Source organism: Salvelinus sp. IW2-2015, unplaced genomic scaffold (genome assembly GCF_002910315.2).
Source record: "Salvelinus sp. IW2-2015 unplaced genomic scaffold, ASM291031v2 Un_scaffold2873, whole genome shotgun sequence".
Classification (NCBI taxonomy): Eukaryota; Metazoa; Chordata; class Actinopteri; order Salmoniformes; family Salmonidae; genus Salvelinus; species Salvelinus sp. IW2-2015.
In genome coordinates, this window is record NW_019944173.1 from 160,580 (window position 1) to 174,761 (window position 14,182).

The following is a 14,182-nucleotide window of genomic DNA, read 5'->3' on the forward strand; positions in this document are numbered from 1 at the left end:
GGGTTGGGTGGGAGCTGCCCCCCCCCATAGGGGTGGGTGGGAGCTGCCCCCCCCCATAGGGTGGGATGGGAGCTGCCCCCCTCATAGGGGTGGATGGGAGCTGCCCCCCCCATAGGGGTGGGTGGGAGCTGCCCCCCCCATAGGGGTGGGATGGGAGCTGCCCCCCTTCATAGGGGTGGGATGGGAGCTGCCCCCCCCCCATAGGGTGGGATGGGAGCTGCCCCCCTCATAGGGGTGGGATGGGAGCTGCCCCCCTCATAGGGGGGGATGGGAGCTGCCCCCCCCATAGGGGTGGATGGGAGCTGGCCCCCTCATAGGGTGGGATGGGACTGCCCCCCCCATAGGAGGTGGGATGGGAGCTGCCCCCCTCATAGGGGTGGATGGCCAAGAGACCAGAGGTGGCAGAACAGAGTACTTAGGTTGGATGAAGGGTTTGAGAATAGCCTGGATGTAGGGAGGTCAGTTCCTCTTGCGCTCTGTAGGCATGTACCATGGTCATGTAGTGGATGCGAGCTTCAACTGGAAGCCAGTGGAGTGTGAGGAGGAGCGGGGTGACATGGGAGACCTTGATTAAGGTTGAACACCAGGCTGGCTGCAGAATTCTGAATAAGTTGCAGCAAGAAGGTCTCCAGAATTTCTGAAGGAGGTGAGGTGTAGATGGGGTGAGCATGTTGTCTGGGCGACGGACCTAACTTATCGCCGGATTTCATTTGGAGAGAGAGGGGAGAAAAGAAGTCAGACGTAGGGCTTCTGTGTGAGTGGGACCAGTGGACACAATAGGCTGACTGACTGATGTCATCAACCTTCTTTTCAAAGTGGTTGACAAAGTTGTCCACAGAGAGGGATTGGGAGGGGGTGGGGATTAACCCTCCTGTTGTATCGTTTCATGTTAACTAATTCTGTGTTCCCGGTCCAAAATGACCCGCCCCATTATAGCTGATTATAAATCCATAATAATACATTATATATTACACCTAATGCTGTTTGAGATCTTTTTAACCTGTTATGGCTGCAGCCCGACGCCGGACACCTATGACAACATCCAGCTCAAGTGCACGGGCGCGAAATTCAAAATCTATTTTTTTTTTTATTTAACTTTCACACATTAAACAAGTCCATATACAGCATTTGAAAGATAAACATCTTGTCAATTCCAGCCAACATGTCCCATTTTTAAATGTTTTACAGAGAAAACACCACATATATTTGTTAGCTCACCACCAAATAAAAAAGGAGACAGACATTTTCACAGCACAAGTAGGATGCAAGTAGCATGCACAAGCCAACCTAACTAACCTAGAACCAACCTAAATAACTAGAAAAAACTACCTCAGATGACAGTCCTATAACATTTACACAATAAATCTATGTTTTGTCAAAAATGTGCATATTTTAGCTATAAATCAGTTTTACATTACTGCTACCATCATAGCTACAGTCAGAAAATCGCCACGGAGTAGCCAGAGAAAATACAGACACCAACGTCAACTACTAATTACACATCATAAAACATTTCAGAGAAATATATGGTGGATAGCTAATGAAAGAGAAACATCTTGTGAATATAGCCAATATTTCTGATTTTTGAAGTGTTTTACAGCGAAAAACACAATATATCGTCAATATTAGCTTTACTACAATAGCTAACATCACAACAGCATTGACTCAGGCAAACGGTAGCATAGCACAGTTCGACAGATATATGAAAAAGCATCCCAATTGGGTCCTTATCTTTGTTGATCTTCCATCAGAATGTTCTCCAAGGGTCCTTTGTTCAGAAATGTCTTTATTTTCGATCCAGAACGAACAATTCCCTCTTGAATTAGCAAGCACACTGGCAGTGCGACGCTAACCTCTCCATCTTTGAAAAAATTATTGCGTCGCATCACGTCTAAAGTCCAGAAACATTTCAAATAATATAATTAAAGTATATTGAAAAAACATACTTTAGGATGATATGTTGACATGTATCAAATAAATCGAAGCCAGAGATCATATTCACCTATAACGACGGTTTCCAGAGGCTACTCCAGATCCCAACTTCGCGCCTTCCAAAAAAAAGAAAGTGCGCACTTCTCACCAAGAGGTTGTATACAATCCCTGACCGAGATAATCAAGTGATTTCTTCTCTCACTTCCGCATGACACCCAGAGGAAGGCGGTATGACGTTTTTCTACAGTCCTAAGTGACATGCCCTTTTATAGACAAGGGCTTGAAAGCGACATCGATTTTGAAATCTCACTTCCGGATAGGAAATGGGCTTTAAAAAATTGTTCTGTTTCCACTTAGAGAATAATTAAAACAGTTTTTAGAAACTAGAGACTGTTTCTATCCAATAGTAATAATAATATGCATATTGTAAGAGCAAAAATTGATTAGAGGGCCATTTGAAAATCGCCCACATATTTTCCAGTTTTTCAATAGCCCCCTGCAGCCATAACAAGTTTTTAATAACTTAAGTTCTTGTGAACATTACAAGTTTTGAACTTCTATTTGCTATTTATGGCTGTAGCCCTTGTTCGTGTCTTCTGGCATCATTAAATTAAAGTGAAGACTGTTATTATATCAAATTCAATTCTCCTGTTAATTATTATTGCCTGATTGATTAAACTAATCATGTAAATGTAATTAACTAGGAAATCGGGGCACCAAGGAAAATCTTCAGATTACAAAGTTATAATTTTCCTAATATAACTCTTCAGATATTTTAATATCTGATCAATTAGTCTTCTAATTAATGAATTATTCTTTACCTCACGTTAGTCTCATTCCAAACGTCGTAAATTGTTGTTTATCTGCACGAACCCAGCCTTTACTATGAATCATCCATTTACCAATTGTCTTAATCATTTATTTACTAACTAACTAAATGATCACAGAAATGCATAAACAAACAAACAGTAGATATGGTTACAAGGAAGTGGGCTAAGCCCATATGACGGCTTGGTGGACAAAGGGAAGTGGGTGTGGACTGAGAAGAGCGGGAAAGACAAAAAAGGAATCACTACACAGTAGATCATTATATTAATTGAAATGCTAATCCTTTGCACATGAACGCTCACTCACTCGGGAATAACTGCAATCAATATATATATTTATGCTCAGTGTGTCATCGTGATCTCTGTTGGAATCGTGCGTCTGTCTGTTGGAGAGTCAGTTCATCATCATCATCTCTCTCTGCTTCCCTGAAGATCAGTCTTTCGTGGTTAGGATGGATATTTCTGAGTACCATTCAGCAATGTTCTCATATAATAGATGTTTCGGCGGTTGTCGGTCTTCGCATCCCAGGTTGACATAATTTCTAGCTGCAGACTAGTAATTAGTTTCTAAGATTTGCTCTTATTCTGTCAGGATCGATAGTCTCAGAATTTAACCATTTCCCGCTGTGTATCCAATGCTCCACGTGGTATGGTTAGGAATTCAACAACCATTGCAACCTGATCTTAAATTTAGGTTTTTGTGGTCTAAACTCAACCTGTGCCCCCTCGGTGTCCATCGAGGTACGCGTGGTCTGAACAGGATTTCCGCAGGAGGGGGTTTTATTCGTATTAGTAGAAAAGGGCTGTTCCTTGACACCAGATCATGTCTGTGCTCACGAGGGCGTGCCAATGACTTGGTTAAACTTTAAAGGGAATACAATTCTCTTTCATTAAAGGTTTAACATCACCTTACATAATTTCACATATAGTTTCATCTTTACTCATTCATTTTATTCAAGAATTGGATGCAAACCCCATCATTGAGAAATGTACATATTCAGAGATCTAGTTATGTGCGTTTTCTGTCCTCTCTGAGGTCACCAAATGAAACACACTCCTCATACCCGTCCCTTTAATGTCCACGAACCATTCCCACCTTCTCACAAGTGGACATTTTGTTTCAAATCCCCATTTTGGGGATTTAGGAGTTTGCCATGTGAAATCCTTTGTTCTCTTTATGTGTCTCTTTCTGCATGTCCAGCGGGAGAGAGAGTCTCCTCCAGGAATTTACGACCTGAGATAACAGAACCTGGGTGTAGGTGAGAGAGAGAGGGGGGGGGGTGCCACGATCTATACCCAGAAAGTGCCACGTCATGACAGCCTCATTGACCTGAGCTCATACAACTTGTTTTTGAGTAAAAAAAGCATAATGTATGGATTATTTTGACTGTAACAAATACTCAGATGAAACATATTGTGCGATTTATCACAGACTACTTTGTGTCAAAGTTTAACAAGGACTCTCTCCTCCTCACTAGTGTCACGATCAAAGATATGATCAAGAGCCTCACATACAGTATATTGTTTGGTCATTGTGCTGCCACAGAATGAACTGTGAGCAAGGCCTCAAAAAAGCTTTATTTACCAGAGCTGCGAAAAAAGTTCTATATATTATTGAAACAATGTTGCGATTGTTTGTGAGAATGCCAACAGGTGTGGTTCCCGTGGGGGACAGATTCTATTGGGGAAAGTTTCCCATGGCAGTTGCCCATGGAAACCAAGAAGGCAAATGAGGTGTGTGTGTGTGTGTGTGCTCAACATACATGCATGTGGGTGTCTGGAGAGGAAGTGGTGCCATCTGATAATATGCATGTGCCTGAACTCAATTTTATACACTAATTGTAGTCTCACCCATTAACCTTTACAGCCCCGGCGTTCCGCTAGCGGAACTCCTCCACATTCCACTGAAAAGGCAGAGCGAAATTCAAAAAATGCAAAAAATATTTTTTTGAAATATTAACTTTCACACATTAACAAGTCCAATACAGCAAATGAAAGATACACATCTTGTGAATCCAGTCAACATGTCCGATTTTTAAAATGTTTTACAGCGAAAACACCACATATATTTATTGTAGCTCACCACCAAATACAAAAAAGGACAGACATTTTTCACAGCACAGGTAGCATGCACGAAACCAACCAAACTAACCAAGAACCAACCAAACTAACCAAGAAACAACGTCATCAGATGACAGTCCTATAACATGTTACACAATAAATCTATGTTTTGTTCGAAAAATGTGCATATTTGAGGTAAAATCAGTTTTACATTGCTGCTACCATCACAGCTACCGTCAGAAATAGCACCGAAGCAGCCAGAGTAATTATAGAGACCAACGTGAAATACCTAAATACTCATCATAAAACATTTCTGAAAAATCGATGGTGTGTACAGCAAATTAAAGACAAACATCTTGTGAATCCAGCCAATATTTCCGATTTTTTAAGTGTTTTACAGCGAAAAACAATATAGCATATATTAGCTTACTACAATAGCCTACCACACAACCGCATTCATTCATCAAGGCACGTTAGCGATAGCAATAGCCCGTTAGCGTTAGCAAATAAACCAGCAAAGATATTAATTTTCACTAACCTTCATAAACCTTCTCAGATGACAGTCCTATACATCAGTACATTCATGGTTATACATACACTATGTTTGTTCGAAAATGTGCATATTTAGAGCTGAAATCAGTGGTTATCCATTAATGCTAACGTAGCATCTTTTTCCAGAATGTGCGGATTTCTATTAGACTCTCACCTATTCTGACCAAATAGCTATTCATAAACATTACAAAAAAATACATGTTGTATAGGAAATGATAGATACACTAGTTCTTAATGGCAATCGCAGTGTTAGAATTCTAAAAATATCTTCATTACGACATAAGGCTTACGCTTATAGCGAGAGAGTGGCCAAAACCTGGCCGCAAAACTACTAGTACACAGTTCGACAGATATATGAAATAGCATCACAAAATGGGTCCTACTTTTGGTGATCTTCCATCAGAATGTGGTACAAGGGGTCCTTTGTCCAGAACAGTCGTTGTTTGGATTTAGAACATCGTTTTTCCCTCTTGAATTAGCAAGCACACTGGCCAAGTGGCGCGAAGCTCTCCAACGTCAACAAACACAGACAACGCAACACGCCTAACGTCCCGAAAAAATTTCAATAATCTAATAAAACTATATTGAAAAAACATACTTTACGATGATATTGTGACATATATCAAATTAAATCAAAGCCGGAGATAGTAGTCGCCTATAACGACAGCTTTTCAGAAGGCAATTCCAGGTCCATCTTCGCGCTTTCCAGAAAACAGGAAATGGCGGACACGTCATTCCAAGAGGATTTATTCCACCTCAGACCAAGATAATGACTTAATTTCTTCTCTCACTTCCTCTTGACATCTAGGGGAAGGTGTATGGCGTGCATGTATACTAATACGTATCATGCCCATTTATAGGCAGGCCCTTGAACAGAGCATAATTTTCAGACTTTCCACTTCCTGGTCAGAAAGTGTGCTGCCAAATGAGTTCTGTTTTACTCACAGACAAAATTCAAACGGTTTTAGAAACTAAAGAGTGTTTTCTATCCAATAGTAATAATAATATGCATATTGTACGAGCAAGAATTGAGTACGAGGCCGTTTAAATTGGGCACGATTTTCCCCCAAAGTGTAAATAGCGCCCTCTATCATCAACAGGTTAATTTCTAATGACCGGTCATTTTTGGCCAGGAACACCACAGGTGTACAAAAGTTACTTGAAATACCCAAAATGTAATGAAAATCATCAAAATGTATTTTGTGTGTTCAGATGCCCTGTTTGGACAAAGTCATGGAACCTTATAACAATCAGATTAAATTAACTACATTTTTCAGAGAGAAAACTTGTAAATCACTCTGATTTGACTGGAACACAGCAGGAGGGATAAGGAGGGAGGAGAAGGTGGAAACGAGTTTCCTAGGGTTAGAGGCAGAAGCTTGAAATGCTGAGTGCTAGAATGTGGCTTTAGCAGCGGATACGGAGGAAGAGAACGTAGAAAGGAGGGAGTGGAAAGATGATAGGTCCTCCAGAAGTTTAGTTTTCCTTCATTTTCATTCAGCTGCCCACAGATGCTCGCAATCAGTCACTCAGCCAAGGAGCAAGTGGGGAGGGCCATAGAATTCATAGAATGCGGAAAGGGAGGAGAGTAAGGTTGAAGAGGCAGAATCAGAAGACAGAAGGGAGAAGGATTTAGCAGAGGGGAGAGATGATAGGACAGAAGAGGAGAGAGTAGTGGGAGAGAGAGCGAAGATTGAGACGGCACATGACCATCCGGGTAGGGGCTGAGTGTCTAGGGTTGGAGGAGAGGGAGACAGAAAAGGAAACAAAGTAATGATCAGAGACCTGGAGAGGGTTGCAGTGAGATTAGTAAGCAAACAGCCTCTAGTAAAGATGAGGTCAAGTGTACTGCCTGCCTTGTGAGTGGGAGGGGCCTGGGAAAGGGTGAGGTCAAAAGAGGCAAGGATTGGAAGAGTTGGAAAGATATGAATCGAAGGCAGAAGTTGGGAGGTTGAAGTTGCCAAGTACGAAGAGCGGTGAGCCGTCGTCAGGAAATTAAATTATCAAGGTGTCAAGATCATTTTGGAACTCTCTAAGGGCACCTTGTGGGCGATAGATGACAACAATGCTAAGCTTGAGTGGACAAGTGACAGTGACAGCATGGAATTCAACTGAGGAGATGGACAGGTGAGTTGCTCTATGACACCCACAAGTGTCACAGGACTCGTCTGAAGGTAGCGTCTGAAGGTAACCGGTACCAGTTAAAAAAAGGAATTTGGAAGGATTTTGGAAAGGTTAACTGGTCCTAGGTCTGTTCTTCATGGAGGTTTACACCTGGATTAATGATACTCAGGGCTCCCGAGTGGCACAGCGGTCTAAGGCACTGTATCTCAGTGCTAGAGGCGTCACTACAGATACCCTGGTTCGAATCCAGGCTGTCACAACCGGCCGTGATTGGGAGTCAAATAGGGCTGTGCACAATTGGCTCAGCGGCGTCCGGGTTTTGCCGTTGTAGGTCGTCATTGTAAATAAGATTTTGTTCTTAACTGACTTGCCTAGTTAAATAAAGGTTCAATAAATAATGTAAATACTCTCCACTCCACAGGTTGACTAGTGTAGACTGTTAACTCTCAGAGCGCTGCTGGGCATAATTGTGGTTTTTGGGTCTGTTCAAAGGCACACAGATGCACTTGCACACAAACACACACACACACACACACACACACCACACACACACACACACACACACACAACACACACACACAACACACACACACACACACACACAACACACACACACACACACACACACCCTTGCACACACACGTATGTGCACTCTTGTATATGAAAATGCGTTCTCTCTTTCTCTCTGACACACACACACACAAACACACACACTGAGTGCATTCTGCTATCCGTTAGCAGTGTCATCATCACTAAAGATGTCTTCAGTGTTAGTAGTTTCACTGCTTAGACACATTATGTAACAACTGGGTCATGTGGAAGGATATGAGTGTGAAGGTGAATGTCTGAGTGTGTACAGTACGTGTGTATGTCAGAGATAGTTGTGAAGGTGTGTCTATGAGTGTGTACGTGTGTATGTCTGACATGCTATCAGGACGCTATCTGGACACGCAGGTTGAAATATCAAAACAAACTCTGAATCAATTATATTAATTTGGGGACAGATGAAAAATATTAAACATTTATGCCAATAGCTAGCTAGCTTGCTTTTGCTAGTTAATTTGTCCTGGGATATAAACATTGGGTTGTTATTTTACCTGAAATGCACAAGGTCCTCTACTCTGACAATGAATCCACAGATAAACGGGTAAAAGCTAGTTTCTAGTAATCTCTCCTCCTTCAGGCTTCTTCTTCTTCTTTGGACTTCATATGGCGCTTGGCAACCAACTTTACATCATTACTACAACCTTTCTGAGTATGGACCTAAGTTCATATTTCAATCACCTATGTGGGTATATGCTCCAAAACACAAATGAGGAGATGGCATGTGGGTATATGCTCTGAAAAACCCATGAGGAGTTTGGAGAGGCCGGAATTGCAGCGTTTTGAGCGTCACAAATAGAACCAAGTTATATTTTAGCGCCCGGCTACGCAGAGGCTCGCTAACGCACGCGAGCACTGTGGGTGCAATGATTGAATAACATGTATGTGTACATTTATTTTGCAACGCTTGCAAAAGCGGTGTGGTGAGCATGTGAGATTGTTACGAAGGTCTGTGTGTCTATGACTGTGTACGTGTGTATGTCTGAGATTGTGTGTCAATGAGTGAAAGTGCCCATGCCCTAGACTCTAGAGAATAGTTTTTTGCTGATTTACCTAATAGCTTCCCATGCGTACCTGTAACATGTACCTATAACATGACATGTAGCTATGACATGTACTTATAACATGTAGCTATGACATGTAGCTATGACTTACTCCAAATGATGGGTCTCTAACATATAATTTTTGTGCAATAGACAGACACACACATTGCCTATCCACAGGTCAGCAGACAGTCACAGATAATCACTGATTATATGTCAACCATCTGGGCTTGTGTGTGTGTGTGTGTGTGTGTGTGTGTGTGTGTGTGTGTGTGTGTGTGTGTGTGTGTGTGTGTGTGTGTGTGTGTGTGTGTGTGTGTGTGTGTGTGTGTGTGTCTGTGTGTCTGTCTGTCTGTCTGTCTGTCTGTCTGTCTGTCTGTCTGTCGAAATCAGTGTAATCTAAGTGTTATATGCCAGCGCCCAGATTATAATCTCCAGCAGGTGCCATGCCAGTGTTTACAGCATAGTGACTGTCTGTCCCTTACCAGGCTGCAGACTGATATCCTTTTGCCCCTGACCATGCCCTCAAAGCTTTTGGTCTACCAAATCTTTGGCCCTTCCACAGCAGGCATTTGGCCTAGTACAGCTATGAAAGATCATTTAGAAGGAAGGTGGTTTCTTAAAATTGTGTCTCTACCTCTTTTTCCAACTGAGATCCAAACTGGAACTGTGAATGGTATTCTGAATCGCAGGGTTCATGGGGGACAATATAAGTTTGTTAGGAAAAAACTCTTTCATTAATAATAACCCCTTTTGAACAAGAACATGGCTAACTGTTTGCCTTCTCTGTCTCTGTCGGTGTTCGGTGGCAGCATTACCAACTAGTTTAATGTTGATTACATCTCAGCTGTGTTATAACAGAAGCAGTACATTCTGTTTCAGCTGTACTTAATTAACACCAAGTCCTGAGGGGGCTGACAGTTAGTTCAGTAAGTGTCAGGGCTAAGCATACATATTGCTCTAAATAATCTCTTTGAAGTCTCATAACAACTCAGTTATAACTGGCGCCACAGTCTGGCATTAGTTGACGTGCCAGAGACAAGGCAGAGCATAGTTTAGTGTCGATAGCTGTGAGTCACACTGGTCATTAGTACAGTTAGTGTCACTTTCTAACAGCTCTTTGAAGACTTGTATCACCGTTATAAATAGTAAAACTGGTACAACAGACATTTGTAGTAGAGCATGGTTGACGTGTCAATGTCTGTAAGGCTGGTCATTAGTTCAATTAGAGACGCTGAATGTTCCCATTGATCGACCTTAACATCACACTTTTCATTAGAGCATTTAAAACACATTACCCACAGAGAGCGAGGCAGATCACTATCTAATTCAACAGGAGAGAGAGGAGAGGCACAACATTGCCCAACAGGACAAGAGAGAGACAGAGAGAAGATTTCAAGAATGGGGGAGTGGAAGCTCATTTACTCCATATCTATACCATTTAAAAACTATTTGGAGAACAGACATAATAAGCACAAATGTTCTTGACTGGAACTAAGGGGCCTAGCCCGAACCATAAAAAACAGCCCCAGACCATTATTCCTCCTCCACCAAACTTTACAGTTGGCACTATGCATTCGGGCAGGTAGCGTTCTCCTGGCGTCCGCCAAACCCTGAATCATTCGTCGGACTGCCAGGTGGTGAAGCGTGATTAATCACTCCAGAGAAGGCGTTTCCACTGCTCCAGGGTCCAATGACGGCGAGCGTTACACCACTCCAGCTGACGCTTGGCATTGCGCATGGTGATCTTAGGCTTGTGTGCGGCTGCTCAGCCATGGAAACCCATTTCATGAAGCTCCCGATGAACAGTTGTTGTGCTGACGTTTCCAGAGGCAGTTTGGAACTTGGTAGTGAGTGTTTCAAGTGAGGACAGACGATTTTTACGCACTACGCGCTTCGGCACTACGCCTTCCAGTTCTGTGAGCTTGACTGGTCTACCACTTTGCTTCAGAGCCGTTGTTGCTCTTAGACGTTTCCATATCACAATAACTGCACTTACAGCTGACCAGGGCAGCTCTAGCAGGGCAGAACATGTATGAATTGACTTGTTGGAAAGGTGGCATCCTATGACAGTGCCACGTTGAAGAGCTCTTCAGTAAGGCCGTTCTACTGCCAATGTTTGTCCATGGAGATATGGAGATTACATGTCTGTGTGCTCGATTTTATACACCTGTCAGAAATGGGTGTGGCTGAAATAGCCGAATCCACTAATTTGAAGGGGTGTCCACATACACATATGTATATATAGCTGTATGTGACTAACCACCACGATTTGGTCTTATGCAGCAAAATTTTAAATTGTATTTTTTACGTTGGATAAAAGTAGAGACTCAGAGCTACAAAATGGTTTATCATACACTGCAGTTGAGAAACAATGGGAAAGTAATTATGCTTTGAAAGTTGATGAAATTGTAACTTACTTTTGAGAAAATGTCCCTTGAATGTTTTGGTACACCTACTGGAGTGCTCTTCTTTGTCTACACCTATTCAACTTCGTCACACCTTAGCCCCACCCATCTCTTTAAGGATTCACTTGTGAGGCTAAACAAAGCAGGTAAGGTAATGTAGTAAACAAATATAGATGAACTTCTCTGCGCACGGATCCCTTTTACTGGATCATTTTCCTAAACAACCGCTGAATTGCAGGGCGCAAAATATTACTACAAATATTTATAATCATGCATTCACAAGTGAAATATACCAAAACACAGCTTAGCTCGTTGTTAATCCACCTATCGTGTCAGATTTTGAAAATATGCTTTACAGAGAAAGAAATCCAAGCTTTTGTGAGTGTATCAATCAATGCTAGAACAGCTAGCMCCRAATTAGCATGGTCACGAAARTCAGAAAAGCAATAAAATTAATCGCTTACCTTTGATAATCTTCGGATGTTTGCACTCACGAGACTCCCAGTTACACAACAAATGTTATTTTAGTTCGATAAATATTACTTTTATAACAAAAAAACGGAATTTGGGTTGCGTGTTATGTTCAGAAAAACAAAGCCTCGTTCCGTTCGACGAACATTCCAAAAAGTATCCGTRATGGTCGTAGAAACATGTCAAATGTTTTTTATAAACAATCCTCACGTTGTTTTTAACAAACATAATCAATAATATTTAAACCGGACCGTAACCTATTCAATAAGAGAGAAAAAGAAAATGGAGAGCTTCCCTCTCGCGCGCAGGAACTATTCAGAGGACACCTGACTACTTTTGAAAGTTCTCGCTCATTTTTCAAAATAAAAGCCTGAAACTATGTCTAAAGCCTGGTCACGGCCTGACGAAGCCATTGGAAAAGGAATCTGGTTGATACCCCTTTAAATGGAAGAAAGACAGGCCAGGAAACAGAGATTAAAAAATATATATATCACTTCCTGGTTAGATTTTCTCACGTTTTTGCCTGCAGAATCAGTTTTGTTTTACTCACAGATAATATTTTGACAGTTTTGGAAACTTTGGCGTGTTTTCTACCTTAATCTGTACATTTTATGCATATTCTACGATCTGGACCTGAGAAATAGTCTGTTTACCTTGGGAACGTTATTTAAAAAAAATAAAAAATAATCTGTGACCTAGCGACAAGAGGTTAATTAAGACTAAAAGTGGTGAAAGTAGTAGCGTCAGTTAAAAATACACTTTATCTAGCCCTTGGCCTATATCTTAATCTGACTTTGGTGCAGGTCATGTTGTTCTTCACATTAAAAACTTCTTATGGCTGCAATCCCGGTGACGGGATGATATGACAACAGCCAGTGAAAGTGCAGGGCGCCAAATTCAAAACAACAGAAATCTCATAATTAAAATTCCTCAGACATACATGTTTCTTATACCATTTTAAAGGTAATCTTGTTGTTAATCCCACCAAAGTGTCCGATTCAAATATGCTTTTCGGCGAAAGCACTACAAACGATTATGTTAGGTCACACCAAACCACAATAAGCACAGCCATTTTTCCAGCGAAAGATAGCAGTCACAAAAAGCAGAAATATAGCTAAAATTAATCACTAACCTTTGATGATCTTCATCAGATGACACTCATAGGACTTCATGTTACACAATACATGCATGTACAGTAACAGGTCTGTGAGAGCCGTAATTCTTACTGGTTGGTAGGTGATCAAATACTTATGTCATGCAATAAAATGCAAATTAATTACTTAAAAATCATACAATGTGATTTTCTGGATTTTTGTTTTAGATTCCGTCTCTCACAGTTGAAGTGTACCTATGATAAAAATTACAGACCTCTACATGCTTTGTAAGTAGGAAAACCTGCAAAATCGGGAGTGTATCAAATACTTGTTCTCCCCACTGTATATGTCTCTAATGTGGTCATACATTTGACAGGAGGTTAGGAAGTGCAGATCAGTTTCCACCTCATTTTGTGGGCAGTGTGCACATAGCCTGTCTTCTCTTGAGAGCCAGGTCTGCCTACAGCGGCCTTTCTCAATAGCAAGGCTATGCTCACTGAGTCTGTACATAGTCAAAGCATTCCTTAATTGTTGGTCAGTCACAGTGGTCAGGTATTCTGCCACTGTGTTCTCTACTGGACCGAATAGCATTTTAGTTTGCTCTGTTTTTTTGTTAATTCTTTCCAATGTGTCAAGTAATTATCGTATTGTTTTCACGGGATTTGGTTGGGTCTAATTGTGTTGTTGTCTTGGGGCTCTGTGGGGTCTGTTTGTGTTTGTGAACAGAGCCCTAGGACCAGCTTGCTTAGGGGTCTCTTTTCCAGGTTCATCTCTCTGTAGGTGATGGCTTTGTTATGGAAGGTTTGGGAATCGCTTCCTTTTAGATGGTTGTAGAATTTAACGGCTCTTTTCTGAGTTTTGATAATTAGAGGGTATTGGCCTAATTCTGCTCTGCATGCATTATTTGGTGTTTTACGTTGTACACGTAGCATATTTTTGCAGAATTCTGCATGCAGAGTCTCAATTTGGTGTTTGTCTCATTTTGTGAATTCTTGGTGGTGAGCGGACCCCAGACCTCACAACCATAAAGGGCAATGGGTTCTATAACTCATTCAAGTATTTTTAGC